This window comes from Puma concolor, chromosome B1 (genome assembly GCF_028749965.1).
Source record: "Puma concolor isolate L17-30 chromosome B1, mPumCon1.1.hap2, whole genome shotgun sequence".
In the NCBI taxonomy this organism is placed as follows: Eukaryota; Metazoa; Chordata; class Mammalia; order Carnivora; family Felidae; genus Puma; species Puma concolor.
In genome coordinates this window covers 87,677,761-87,693,420 of record NC_141670.1, presented here as the reverse complement: position 1 = coordinate 87,693,420, position 15,660 = coordinate 87,677,761, and the positions used below count along the sequence as shown (strand labels likewise).

The 15,660-nt window shown below is 40.6% G+C and overlaps 1 protein-coding gene across 6 annotated transcripts in view; it reads right to left on the bottom strand.

The window, feature by feature from the left end:
• Positions 1-15,109, bottom strand: part of ELF2 (E74 like ETS transcription factor 2) — a 95,017-nt gene extending 79,908 nt beyond the window's left edge. For 2 of the 6 annotated variants that reach the window (XM_086704208.1, XM_086704205.1), the window contains exon 1: positions 14,843-15,108. The gene's annotated coding sequence lies outside the window, so the exon portion shown is untranslated. Of the gene's footprint in view, positions 1-14,842 lie in introns of all 6 variants that reach the window. The other 4 variants (XM_086704206.1, XM_086704209.1, XM_086704204.1 and 1 more) reach the window with 3 other exon arrangements.
• Between the last annotated feature and the right edge of the window lie 551 nt (positions 15,110-15,660).

Here is a 15,660-nt window from a genome sequence, read left to right as displayed (position 1 = left end):
TTGCTATAACTGTATTACAAATTTAAAGTTTCATAGATATGGTATTTTATTTTAGTTTTAGGTAGCTAAATTTCAACTAAGAAACATCTGGAAAGTTATTTTCCCTGCTGTTCTTTATGAAGCTAAAATCATTTAGAGAAAATTCTACATATGTTTACTCACACTCAAAAACTGTTAAAGAATAAAGTTACAACAGGGCTGTCAATTAACTCCTTCGTCCAGAATGAAGGTCACTGAAGTATTTCTCCAGTGGGTTCCCACCACATGTAGAAAAAAAAACCTAGGGGCACCTGTGTGGCTCAGTTAGTTCAACGTCTGACTTTGGGTTTTGGCTCAGGTCATGATTTCACTGTTTGTGAGTTCGAGCCCTGGGTCGGGCTCTGCACTGCCAGTGCTTGGGATTCTCTCTCTTTCCCTCTCTCTCTGACCCTTCCCCGATAACCAGCTTGCTCTCTCTCAAAATAAATAAATAAACTTAAAAAAAAAAAAAAAAAAAGGAAAAAATCTAAACTCAACATGGTCTATGTAAAGATCAACCCAGGGCTAGCCCACCCCAATTCTCTGACCTCATTCATCTCTCATCTCTTCTTCACTGGCTTGCTGAGCTCCAACTACAGTGGCCCTGTTCCTGTAACACACCAAGCTTAAGCACCTCCTATTCTCAGATTGCAGGTTCTTTCAGATCATCCACAGACAGAATCTTCCTCACTTATCATGCAGATATCACCTCAAGTCCCACCCCTTCACAAAGACATTTCCATCATGATTCCCCCCTTCCAATTATATTCCAATTCCATGTAGCTTCCCTATCAGTCTCTATTTAATATCACATTACCCTATTTTGTTTCTTCATTATATTTATAAAAATTATCCTAAAATTATCCTATTCGTTTATATGTCTTTGCTTCTTGTATTTTTTGGTTTTTTTTTGTTTTTGAGAGAAACAGCGCGCACACAAGCAAGGAAGGGGCACAGTGAGAGGGAGAGAGAGAATCTTAAGCAGGCCCCGTGCCCAGCACGGTGCCCAACATGGGGCTCTATGTTACAACTCTGAGATCATGACCTGAGCCCAAATCAAGAGTTAGATGCTTAACCAACTGAGCCACCCAGGTGCCCCCACTTTTGTTGTTTATATGTTTAATGCTTGTCTCCTCCCCTAAAATGTAAGTTCCATAAGAACAAGTACTGCATTTATCTTGTTTACTGAAATCTTTCAAGGACCTAAAATGAATTAATATTATTATTATTAAATGTGCTGGCTGATAGGAACATTTTGATATTTTGTAACCATTCTCACACATATCGCTCTTTTAGGCTTCTTCCATTTTTTTCTACCCATTAGTACTTAACCATGAGAGAACTGGTTAACTATAAAAAATATGGACAAGCAAATATATGTTATACTGTATAATCAGTTCAGAAACTGAGCCAAGGTTTTCAGATAACGGCATATCTTTCCAATTGTACACTGATCCTACATATCAATAAACATTAGTAATTTTAAGTAAATTGTTAGTTATGTTTAAATAAAAACTATCAGATGAAATTTAGCATTTATGAGCAATTACATTCACACACATCATGAAATATAGATGAGAATTATTGAACATAATTTAGAAATACAACAAATATCATTTTAGGATTTAACACACAGTTTAGATATCATCTTCTATACAAAATTTAATTTTTTTTTTTAATTTTTTTTTTCAACGTTTATTTATTTTTGGGACAGAGAGAGACAGAGCATGAACGGGGGAGGAGCAGAGAGAGAGGGAGACACAGAATCGGAAACAGGCTCCAGGCTCTGAGCCATCAGCCCAGAGCCTGATGCGGGGCTCGAACTCCCAGACCGCGAGATCGTGACCTGGCTGAAGTCGGACGCTTAACCGACTGCGCCACCCAGGCGCCCCTATACAAAATTTAATTTTATCTGCAATTAAAGAAACCAAGTTTACACAATTAAAGGAGAGGATGACAACTGTAACTCAAAAAATGAGCAATCTCAATAAAGATACAGGCACTATTTTAAAAAATAGGAAAATATGGAAATTCTGGAGATGAAAAGTATAATTCAAGAGTTGGAAACTACAATCAAAATTAAAAATTCACTAACAGAGCTCAACAGCAGATTTGAGATGACAGAAGAGTCCGTGAACTTGGAGATAATATTAATAGAAATTACCAATTCTGAAGAACAGAAAAAAAGAATTAAAAAAAAATGAACAGAGCCTCTGAGATTTATGGGACACCAACAAGCATCCAACCTACGTGTAATGCGAGGTCCAAAAAGGAACAGAGAAGGAGAACAGAAAAAATATTTGAAGAAATCATGGTCAAAACTTACTAAACTTTTGAAAAAATATTCATCCATAGATTCAAGTTTAATGAATCCAAAGCAGAATAAACACAAAGAGATCCACACCTAGACATACCATTATTGAAAACCAACGACAGAGAAAGTCTTGACAGCACAAAAAGAATAACTCATTGTAAACAATTGAGGTCAGAAAGCAAGAGACAACATATTCAAGGTGCTGAATGAAAAAATTTCTGTAACAAAGAATTCTATGTCCAGCAAAACTATTCCTCAAAAATAAGGGCAAAAACAGGGGCATCTGGGAGGCTCAGTTGGTTAAGTGGTCGACTTCAGCTCAGGTCATGATCTCACAGTCTGTGGGTTCGAGCCCTGCATCAGGCTCTGTGCTGACAACTCAGAGCCTGTAGCCGACTTCAGATTCTGTGTCCCCTTCTCTCTCCCTACCCCTCCTCCCCTGCTCGTTCTCTCTCTCTCAAAAATAAACATTAAACTAATAATAATAAAATAAAGGCAAAATAAAAACAATCCCAAAAAACAAAGATTAAAATAATTCATTTATGACAAACCTGCTTATGAGAAATCTTAAAAGTCCATCCGACTGAAAGAAAATAACCAGCCCATAACCCAACTACACAAAAAGAAATAAGGAGTACCATAAAAGTCAACATATGTGTTAAGTATAAAAGACTGCATAAGCATTTTTTTCCTCTTTTACTTGTTGTAAAACACATACAATTGCATAAAGAATATAAAGTGGTCCTGTTGGGCTTCTAACATATAAAAACTTAATATGTATGATAATACCACCAGATAGGCTAGGGGAGGAAATGGAGCAAAGTTTCTATATTTTACCATAATTAAATTGGTTAATCTGAAGTACAGTGTGACAAAGATACATACTGTATTCCCTAGAGCAAAGAAAATAATCCCAAAAATCTAGTTAAAACACTAACAAAGGAATTCAAATGATACTCTGGAAAATATCCACTAACTCCAGAAGAAAAAGATGAACAAAGAAATAAAAAAGAAATGAGACATATGATTGCAGATATAAATCTGACTATCAATGATTATATAAAATGTGAACAGAGTAAACCCTCCAATCAAAAGGCAGAAATGAAAAAAACAAAAGCAGAAATGATCACACTACTTAAAAAAACAAAGCATTTTAACTACATGCTGTCTGTAAGATACACTTTAGACTCAAAACACAAATGGGTTGAAAACCGAAGTATAGAAAAAAATCTGCAACACAAACAGTAAGTATAAGAGAGCTGGAGTGGTCCACCAATACCAGATGAAATACAACTAGACAAAGAGGAATCTTTCATAATGATAAAAGGTCTTCTTAATAGCAGTGCCCCCAAAACATGAAGCAAAAATTGACAGAACTGAAAGGAAAAATAGACACTCCAGTAATAATAGGGCTTTTAATCTCTCTCTCAATAATTGATAGTATGGCTAGACAGAAAATCAGCACAGACATTGAAGGCTTGAAAACTATCACACAACTTGACCTGTCACCTACAAAACATTCCGCCCAACAACAGCAGAACACATATTCTTTTCTAGCACACAGGGAACATTCTTCAGAAAGGATTACATACTAGGCCATAAAAATGTCTCAAAAAATTTAAAATGAGAAAATCATACAAAGTATGTTCTACTACTACAGGGGAATTAAATAAAAAAATCAAGAACAATGTAATTTGGGGAATCCCCAAATAATTGGAAATCAAATAATACATTTCTAAATAACCCAGAAGTCAAGACATCACAAGAAATTTAAAAATATTTAGAAGTGAATACAAATTTTAAAACGCAGAAATTTAAAAATGTACAGGATGCAGCTACCCCAGTGTTTGAAAGGAAATTTAGAGCTTTAAATGCCTGCTCAGTAAAGAAGACCTCAAATCAATAACCTACACTTCTACCTTAAGAAGCTAGAAAAAGGCACACTAAGCCCAAAATAAGCAGAATGATGAAAATTATAAAAATCAAATAGAAAGCAGTGAAATAGAAAGCAGAAAATGGAAAAAAATCAATTAAACCAAAACTTTTTTTTGAAAGTAGCAACAAAATTGACATTTAGCTAGAATGACCAAGTAAAAAAGAGAGAATACACATGCTACTAAAATTAATAATGAAAGAGGAACACCACAAACTACACTAGTAAAATTAAAAGCACATTAGGAATACTATGAACTATATGCCAAAAATATTAAATAGCTTAGATGAAATGGACAAATCATAAGGAATACAATTACTGAAACTAACTCAAGAATAAGCAAAAAATCTGAAGAGACCCATAACAAGTAAATAAATTGAATTAACAGTTTAAAATTTTTCCAAAGGAAAAAAATCCAGGCCCAGATGCTTTCACTGGTCAATTCTATCAAATGTATTCAAGGGGGTAATAATAACCAATCATGCACACACTCTTACAGAAAATCAAAGAAGAAACACCTCTCAATTCATTCTATGAGGCTAGTACTACTATGTCACAAAATCCAAAGACATCCCAAGGAAAAAAAAACTACAGACCAGTATCTTCCATAAATATAGACACAAAAATGTTCAACTAAACATTAGCAAACCAAAGCCAGCAACATATAGTAAGAATTATATACCATGACAAAGTGAGATTTATCCTAGGACTAAGGCTGCTTTAGTATCTGAGAATCAATTAATATAATACACCATATTAATGGAATAAAAGAAACCACATGATCATCTCAGACACTCAGGTGACCAACCATACTAGTCTGTCCAGAACAGAGGGGTTTCCCAAGATGAAGGAATTTCAGTGCTAAAACCAGAATGGTCTTAGGCAAAAGGTGACAGTTGGTCATGCTAACAGATGAAGAAAAAGCATTTGACAAAATCCGATAACGATTCATGATACTCAGGAACAAACTGGGATTAAAAAGGAATCCCTTACCAAATGTAGAGATCTGCTATACAACATTGTGCCTACAGTAAACAATACTGTACTGTACACTTAAAAAGTTTAGAAAATAGATCTCATGTTAAGTGTTCTTACCAAAAGGAAATAAAAATTTAAGTATAAGATTTATGCACTGATATTATAAAATATCACTGAGAAAAATTAAAGATCATTAAATCAAGAGAAATTTTCAAGTTCATATACTAGAAAACTCAATATTACAAGATTTGCAACTCTCCTCCAACTTATCCACAGATCCAGTGCATTCTCATCAAAATTCCAAGCCTGTTTTGCAGACATTAACAAGCTGATTCTAAAATTTTTTAAAATTTTATTTAAGTCAAAGTTAGTTACCATATAGTATAATAATAATTTCAGGATCAGAATTTAGTGATTCATCACTTACATATTAACATGCAGTGCTCATCCCAAGTGCCTTCCTTAGTACCCATCCCCATTTAGCCCATCCCCCCAACCACCTCCTCTCCAGCAATGCTTAATTTGTTCTCTGTATGTAAGAGTTCTCCTAGAGTTTGCCTCCCTCTGTTTTATCTTATTGTTCCTTCCCTTCCCCTTATGTTCTTTTATTTCTTAAATTCCACATACAAATTAAATCATATGATATCTGTCTTTCTCTGACTGACTTATTTCACTTAGCATAATACCCTCCAGTTCCATCAGTGTTGTTGAAAATGGCAAGATTTCATTCTTTTTGATTGCTGAGTAATATTCCATTGTGTGTGTGTGTGTGTGTGTGTGTGTGTGTGTGTGTGTACCACATCTTCTTTATACATTCATCAGTTATATGGACATTTGGGCTCTTTCCACAATATGATCCTAAAATTTGTATATAGGGCCTAGAAGAGCCATAACTTTTAAAAAGAAGAAAAGGGGGCGCCTAGGTGGCTCAGTCGGTTAAGCGGCCGACTTTGGCTCAGGTCATGATCTCACGGTGAGTTCAAGCCCCACGTCAGGTTCTGTGCTGACAGCTCAGAGCCTGGAGCCTGTTTCGGATTCTGTGTCTCCCTCTCTCTGACTGCCCCCCCCCCCCATTCATGCTCTGTCTCTCTCTGTCTCAAAAATAAATAAACGTTAAAAACAAAAATTTTAAAAAAATAAAAATAAAAAGAAGAAAAGAAGAACAAAATTGGAGGGCTTATACTACCTGGTTTCATAAGTTACCATAGAGCACAAAAATCAAGTCACAGTAGTAAAAACATAAAGATAGACATATAGAGGGGCGCGTGGGTGGCTCCGTTGGTTGAGCATCCTACTCTTGGTTTTGGCTCAGGTCATGGTCTCATAGTGTGTGGGTTTGAGCCCCGCATCAGGCTCTGTGCTGACAGTGTGGAGCCTGTTTGGGATTCTCTCTTTCTCCCTTTCTCTCTGTTCCTCCCCAACTCATGCTCTCTCTCTCTCTCAAAAATAAACTTAAAAAGCTGTAAAAATTTAAAAATAAATTTAAAAAAAAGACAGACATAGATAATGGAACAGAATTGAGTGCCACATTTATAATCAGTGGAGAAATGATATTTTTTCAACATAGATATGTTGTCTTTTCAACAAACTGTGCTAAGAGAATCCATATACAACAGATGAATTTAGACCCTTCATGCCATACATAAAAATTAACTGAAAATAGATCCAAAATCTAAGAGCAAAAATTATAAAAGATCTAGAAGAAAACAAAAGAGAAAATCCTCAATATCTTGGATTAGGCAAAGAGTTCTTACAACAAAAGAATGATCTATAGGGGCACGTGGGTGGCTCAGTCAGTTAAGCGTCTGACTTCAGCTCAGGTCATGATCTCACAGCTTGTGGGTTTGAGCCCCATGTCGCACTCTGTGCTGACAGCTCAGAGCCTGGATGGAGCCTGCTTCGGACTCTGTGTCTCCCTCTCTCTCTGCCCCTACCTCTCCCTCTCTCTCTCTCTCTCTCAAAAAACTAATAAACATTAAGAAAAAAATTTAATGATCTATAAAAGAAAAAAAGTGGGAAATTAAACTCCATCAAAATTAAAATTTGGGGGAAGGGGGCTCCTGGCTGGCTCAGTCAGTAGAGCATATGACTCTTGACTGTGAGGTCATGAGTTCAAGCCCCACACTGAGCCTAGAGCTTACTTAAAGAATAAAAACTCTAGGGGTACCTGGGTGGCTCAGTCAGTTGAGTGTCTGACTTCAGCTCAGTTTATCATCTCGCGGTTTGTGGGTTCGGGCCCCATGTCAGGCTTTGTGCTGACAGCATGGAGCCTGCTTCAGATTCTCTGTCTCCATCTCTTTCTGCCCCTCTCCTGCTCTCTCTCTCTCTCAAAAATGAACATTAAAAATCTGAAAAAATTAAAAAATTAAAACTCTAAAAAAAAAGTTTAATTATTGCACTTCAAAGGCCTCCAATAAAAAAATGAAAAGACAAGCCACAGACGAGGAGAAAATATGTGCAAATCATGTATCTAATAAAGGACTTACATCCAGAATATATAACTTTTACAACTCTATAATAACATTTTTTAAAAACAGGCAAAAGATTTGAATGGCTATTTCAACAAAAGGGATATATGAATGAGTAATTACATGAAATGCTCAATGCCTTGAGTCTTTAAGAAAATGTGAATTTAAACCACAATAAGTTAACCACTTCATACCTACTAGAATAGCTATAACAAAAAAGACAGACAATAACTAGTGTTGACAAGGATGTGAAGAAACTGGAACTCTCTTACGCTGCTGTTTGAAACGTAAACATATGGCCACTTTAGAAAACAGTTTGGCAGGTTCTTAAACAGTTAAATAGATAAGCCAGCAATTCTATTCCTAGTATCTACCCAAGAGAATGAAAGCATATATTCACATAAAGACTTGTATTCAAATGTTCAAGCTGCATTATTTGCAACAGTCAAAACTGGAAACCATCCAAATGCCTACCAACTGGTCCATAATAAACAAGATGTGGTATATCCATACAGTAGAATACTATTCAGCAATAAAAAGGAACAAAATACTGGTACATGCTACAATATTGATAAACCCCAAAAAACATTATGCTAAGTGAAAGAAGGCCGATGTTTCTTGTGTGATTCCATTCCTATGAACTACCCAGAAAAGGCAAATCTATAGAGACAAAACACAAGTCAGTGGTTGCCTGGGATGGGGGTGGGGGATTGAGGGTAAATGCAAACAGACTAGAAGTAATTTTGGGGAGGGGACAAAAATGTTCTGAAACTGGCTTGTAAGCTTAAACCAGTCCTGCTGTCAGTCTGTGGGAGTCAGATACTGTGCATCCCACTCAGTCTCTGCCATCGCTGTCTCCCACCATGTTGAAGATGAGCTCCACTTCTCCATCCCTAGGATAGACCACCTGGAGCTGGCCTCCCTGGCCTCCCACTGGCCCAGTGCTGAGTCCAGCAACTTCACGCATATAAAGCTCTGTCCCTGATCACCAAGCAGGACCTGGTGGCCTGAGAAGACCCTGGGCCCTCCCCCTGGCTGGCTGGGCCACCAGGCTCCCTCCCCTGATTCTGGGGAGTCCCAGGGGAGTGTCATCTCCCCAGTCCTCTCTTACAGACCTTTCTTTGTTGAATTAAAGTTTGTAAGAAGAAAGAAAGAAAGAAAGAAAGAAAGAAAGAAAGAAAGAAAGAAAGAAAGAAAGAAAGAAAGAAAGAAAGAAAGAAAGAAAGAAAAGAAAACAAAACTGGCTTATAATGACAGTATAACAATTCTATATGTTTACTAAAAATAACTGAATTGTTTTTATGGCTGAATAATATTGCATTGTGTATATATACTTATACACTGCATTTTCTTTTTTTAATGTTTATTTATTTTGAGAGAGAGTGCACACGCACACATAAGAGACGGAAGGGCAAAGAGAGAGGGAGACAGAGAATACAAAGCAGGTCCGTGCTGTCAGCCGAGAGCCCGATGCAGGGCTCAATCTCAAGAACCGTGAGATGAAAACTTGAGCTGAAATCAAGAGTCGAGCGTCTAACTGACTGAGCCACCCAGGCACCCCTATACCACATATTATTTATCTATTCATCAGTCGATGGACATTTGGCCTCTTTCCATAATGTGGCTATTGTTGATACTGCTGCTATAAACATTGGGGTACATGTACCCCTTCGAATCAGTAGTTTTGTATCCTTTGGGTAAATACCTACTAGTGCAATTGCTGGGTAGTAGGGTAGTTCTATTTTTAACTTTTTGAGGAACCTCAAAAAGTTTTCCAGAGTGGCTGTACCAGTTTGCATTCCCACCAACAGCAAAAGAGGGTTCCTCTTTCTCTGCATCCTCACCAACATCTGTTGTTTCCTGTGTTGTTAATTTTAGCCATTCTGACAGGTGTAAGGTAGTATATCATTCTAGTTTGGGAAAAACAAATAAAAATAAAAATAAAATTAACTGAATTGTGCACTCAAAATGGATTCATTTTGGGCTTTAAATAACTCAAGATACTAATTTTTTAAATTGAAGTGTAGCTGACATATTAGTTTCAAGTGTATGACATAGAAATTTAACACTTATATAGATTACAGAGCAATCATCACAATAAATCTAGCTACCATCTATCACCACCATACAAGGTTGTTACAGATTAATTATATTTCTTGTGCTCTACATTGAATATTTATGTCTTAATTTATTTTACAACTGGAAGTTGGTACCTTTTAACTCCTTCCCCTATTTTTTCCATTCCCTTGTCCCCCCTCCCCTCTGGCAACCACCAAATTGTTCTGTGTATCTATGGGCCTGTTTCTGTTTTGTTGTTCATTTGTTTTGTTGTTCATTTGATATAAGTAATATCATACAGTATTTGCCTCTGACTTATTTCACGTAGTATAATACCTCCTAGATCCATTCACGTTGTTGCAAATGGCAAGATTTCACTCTTTTTTATGGTTAAGTAATATTCTACTGTCTATATACCACATCTTTATCCGTTCATGTATCGATGGACACTCAGGTTGCTTCCATATCTTGCCCATACTAAGTAATGCTGCTATGAACACAGGGTGCGTATATCTTTTAAAATTAGTATTTTCATTTTCTTCAAATAACCAGAAGTGGATTTGCCGGACTGTACGATAGTCCTACTTTTATTTTGCAGAAACTCCATAGTGTTTTCCATAGTAGCTACACCATTTTGCATTCCCATGAACACTACACAAGAGCTCTCTTTCCTCCACATCCTTGCCAACCCTTGTTATTTCTTGTCTTTTCGATAGTAGCCATTCTAACATGTGTGAAGTGATATCTCATTGTTGTTTTGACCTGCATTTCCTTGATGATTAGGGATGTTGAGCACCTTTTCGTGTGTCTGTTTGCCACCTGTATGTCTTTTTGGAGAAATGTCTATTTGGGTTCTCTGCCCATTTTTTAATTGGATTTTTTAATATATTGAGTTGTAAGTTCTTTCTATATTTTGGAATATTGACCCCTTATCAGTTACATCATTTACAAGAATCATCTCCCATTCAGGAGGTTGCCTTTTCATTCTGTTGATGGTCTCCTTCACTAATGGTTTCATCAGCTTTTTTTTTTATTTAAAAAAATGTTTTTTAATGTTTATTTATTTTTGAGACAGAGCATGAGCGAGGGGGGGGGGGGGGGCAGAGAGAGAGGGAGACACAGAATCCAAAGCAGGCTCCGGGCTCTGAGTTGTCAGCACAGAGCCCGACATGGGGCTCGAACCTGTCAGCCGTGAGATCGTGACCCGAGCCGAAGTCAGACGCTCAACCGACTGAGCCACCCAGGTGCCCCTTCATCAGCTTTTCAGTCTGATGTAGTCCTACTTACTTTTCTTTTGCTGCCCTTACCTGAGGAGACAGATGCAAAAAAATACTGCTCAGGCACATGTCCAAAAGTTTACTGTTTATGTTTGCTTCAGGATTTTTATGGTTTTTGGTTTTACATTTAAGTCTTTAATCCACTTTGAGTTTATTTTCCTATATAAGAAAGTGGTCCAGGGGCACCTGGATGGCTCAATCTGTGGAGTATTCAGCTCTTGATCTCAGGGTAACGAGTTCAGGCTTCACACTGGATGTAGAACTTACTTAAAAAATAAAAAATAGAGCACCGGGGTGCCTCAGTCGGTTAAGCATCCGACTGCAGCTCAGGTCATGATCTCACAGTTTGTGTGAGTTCAGGCCCCCTGTCAGGCTCTATGCTGACAGCTCAGAGCCTGGAGCCTGCTTCGGATTCTGTGTTTCCCTCTCTCTCTGCCCCTTTCCTGCTCACACTGTCTCTGTCTCTCTCTCTCAAAAATAAAACATTTAAAAATTTTTAAATTAAATAAGCAATAAAATAATAAAGTGGTCCAGTTTCATTCTTTTGCCATGTAGTTGTCCAATTTTCCCAGCACCATGTATTGAAGAGACTGTCTTTTCCCTGTGGTAGCTTCTGGCCTCCTCTGCTGAAGATTAATTAACTTTATAAGCATGGGTTTGTTTCTGGACTCTACTCTGTTCTATTGATCTAGGTGTCTGTTTTTGTGCAAGTACCATACCATTTTGACTACTATAGCTTTGTAGTATAGTTTGAAATCAGGGAGCCTGGTATCTTTAGGTTTGTTCTTCTTTCACAAGACTGCTTGGGCTATATGGGGTCTTTTGTGGTTCTATACAAATTTTGGGATTATCTGTTCTACTTCTACAAAAAAATGCCATTGGAATTTTGATAGAGATTACACTGAATCTGTAGATTGCTTTGGATAATATGGACGTTTTAACAATATTAATTCTTATAATCCATGAGTATGGTTTATCTTTCCATTTGTTTGTATTATCTCTAATTTCTTTCATCAATGTTTTACGGTTTTCAGAGTAATGTCTTTTAACTCCTTGGTTAAATTTACTCCTTGGTATTTTATTCTTTTTAAAAAAAAATTTTTTTTAATGTTTATTTTTGAGAGAGAGGGAGAGAGACAAAGAGAGTGTGCATGCATGGGAGAGGGGCAAAGAGAGAGGAAGACACAGAATCTGAAGCAGACTCCAGGCTCCACAGTCAGCACAGAGCCTGACACAGCGCTCGAATTCACAAACCACAAGATCATGACCTGACTCAAAGTTGCTCAACTGACTGAGCCAACCACCCCAGTATCTTAATCTTTTTGATGCAATTGTGAATGGGATTGTTTTCTTAATCTCTCTTTCTGATAGTTCATTATTAGTGTATGGAAATGTAACAGACTTGTGCATATTAATTTTCTATGCTGTGTACATACCTAAGAGAAATGAAAACACAGCCACACAAAAACTAATACAAAAATGTTCACAGTGGCATTGTTTATAATAGCTAAAAAGTGGAAACTCAAATGTCCAACTAATAGATTAATAATGTGGTACATCCATATAATAGACTATTACTCAGCAATAAAAATAATGACACATGCTACAACATGTGAACTTTGAAAACTTTATGCTAAGTGAAAGAAACCAGTCATGAAAAATCACATATTGTATGACTCCATTTATATAAAATGCCCAGAATAAGCAAATCTATAGAGACAGATGAGTGGTTGCCTAGAGCTGGGAATCTTGGGGGGGGGGGGGAGGGGGAGGGGAGTAACCACTAAACCGTACAGAGCTCCTTTTCCCATAATGAAAATGTTCCAAAACTGATTATGGTGATGGTTGCACAACTCTGTGAATATATTCAAAATTACTGTACACTTTAAATTGCTGAACTGAATGGTATATGAATTATATCTCAATAAAACTGCTACAAAAAAAAAAAAACCACTTGGTGTACAATCTATGAGTAGGTAAAGCCATCAACACTGGTAGGACTACCACAGCCAAAGTTACCAATCTATTTATTTAGGACAAAAAAATCTCAAAGTTACAAACACCTTCCAATCATACTGATTATTTTGTAAATGAGTATACATCTGAAATGAGAAGCAATGATTAATCAAAGTAATTAGTTAAGTCACTAACCTTAAAAAATAAATTTGACATTAAATATTCAGATTTCAAATGCCCAAGATACTTCAATTTTCTACTTCATGTGTTTCCTAGGAGATAGTTCATTGACAGTCGTATGAACGCCCTGCATAAACTGGATTGCCCTACATATATACGTATATGTATACACATATATATGTAAAGTTTAATCATTCCTTAATTCCTTAAATGAAATTCAATAATTTCCAGGCTTATATAAAATCATTCTAAAGAGAGGAAGAAACTCTGATACGAAAATATCCAATTCTACGTTGGTAAACTGTACATTCTTCTGTGATTCTGGCACTATAGAAAGTGCATAATTTGCCTCTCCATACTGACTCATAGGTAAAAAGAAAAGCAAATCTGATTACCAAAGACAAGATTACTGTTTTATCATCACTGGATTAAAATTAAAGCCCCACAGCTAAAGTAAAATGTTCATGAACGGGGGAAATTTTAGTTTTAGAATGAAGAGCACTCCCCCCCCCCACTCATTTAAACAAGTACTAAGAACTTAAAGGCGGTTCTGCAGCTAATCTAGCTCCTAGAAAGAGAGCCCAGGATGCTGGCACATAAGAAACTGCAATCGGGATTACTCTTGGCCTTATGGAATATTTTCTGTCCTTTATCGACGTGGAATAAAAATGCCCAATGGAGCGGGGTCGGGGGTCGGAGGTCGGGGGCGGGGGGGGGGCGCCTCGGCTACCCTGCTCTCAAAGCTGCTCCGTCAGTCAGCACCAACCCTAGCAGAGCCCTAACCGTTCCTTTCCCGCGCCCCCAAACATCCAGTAGCACGGTCCCAAGGGGACAGCTTCCCCAACAGAGGATCCAGAAGGCGGTCACTGGACGCGCGTGTTACCGAGCCCGTTTTTGTTTGGTTTAAAAAACAGATTCCTATCACAGCCAAACCTCCCTACCCCCAGGGGAATTGGGGGAAGTGGCAGCAAGGGGCCGGAGTGGAAAGTGAGAATAAAAGAAGAACCGAGTACAACCTGCCAGGCAAGCTAGCCGCGGAGAGAAGGAAAGGTAAGAGGCGGCGATAAGGCCGGACGGGGAAGGAAACTGGTTTCCAGCCCTCCACGCCACCCCGAGCGGCCCGAGCCTTCCAGGACCCGCCCCGATCTCGCTGCCCTGCCCCGGCGCCGGCCGCAGCCTCCCGCCCTACCCGACCCTCCCAGGACGCGCTTCCTCCGGAGCCGGACCCCCGCCCTGGCCTCCCCGCGGGATAAGGCGGGTCAGTTCAGTCCGCTTCTCGGCAGAGGTGACTCGCGCGGAGATGTAAACACAGCGAGACCAGCTGCGCTCGGCCCATCCCCCCCCCCTCCGCCGGGGTCCGTAACCTCTTCCCTCAGCCCTGCCCCGCGCCCTGTGCTCCCCGCGGGCAGGCGCGCAGCGCGCCTTCCCCTTTCTCCAAGTCCCGCTTCCCGACCGTTGCCTGGGGGCACTGAGCCCCCTTCCCCAGTTCCTAGCCGTTGTCACCGCCACAGCCTCCGGAAAACCCTCGGCAAACCCCGGAGCAAACAACACAGGCGCGGGGCGGGGGTGCGGAGGGAGGAGGAGGCACTCGGGACGGCGAGGCTTTATCGCCGCGCCCTCCGCGCTCCCTCCCACCAGCCTCGGCTGCCCGCGCTCTTACCTGCTCTCCGCGTCGCCCGGGAAGACCACGGCGTCGCTTTCCCTCCCGGCAGGGCCGAGGACTAGCACCGCCGCCGCCGCTGGCCGGGCGTCCCGAGGGAGCCGGGGCCTCCCCGGCAGCCCGAGCCGCTCCAGTGGGAGAAGAGGAAACAAAACAGCGGCGAGCCGGCCCGCGCAGCGCCCCCCGCCCGCGCCGCCCCACGGATCCCCAACCGCCGAGGCGACGGCGGCGACACAGAGCCCGGCGCGGGGAGCAATGGTGGCCCCCGCCCTCGCCCCGCTCCCGGCCCCCTCCCTCCACCCCCCGCTTCAGCTCCTCCCCCTCGGCCTCCTACCGCCGCCACCAGGACACTCGAGTCCGCCTCCCCCACCCCGCCCGCTCCGAGCGCTCCTCCCCTCCCCACGCGGCGAGGGGGGGGGGGTGGGCAGCACAGCCAGTCACCGCTGCGTCTGTCAAACCAGGGCTGGCTATTTATACCCGGCAGGGCCCCACCGGCCCCCTAACCGGCCAACCTGCTTCGGTGGCTGTCTCGACTCTCGCCCGCCCCTTATCCCCCAACTTCTACCAAACCCGCCTTCTCAGGTAAAGACTCTGGGCACTTGTCCCGCGCCCTGCTCTGGGCTCCCCCATCCCACTCTCCAACCCCGGACTGGTGCCGGAGCCCCAAGACGCGGGCAGGCGCGTGGGGGTGGCGGGGCCGCGCGTGCACCTGCAGCGCCCGCCCGCTTCTCCCAGCTGGCCGGGACCGCACGCACACACCCTCGCCACTCTCAGAAGCCTCCGCGGGCCCTGGCTGTCACTCCATCCCCAGCTCTGGA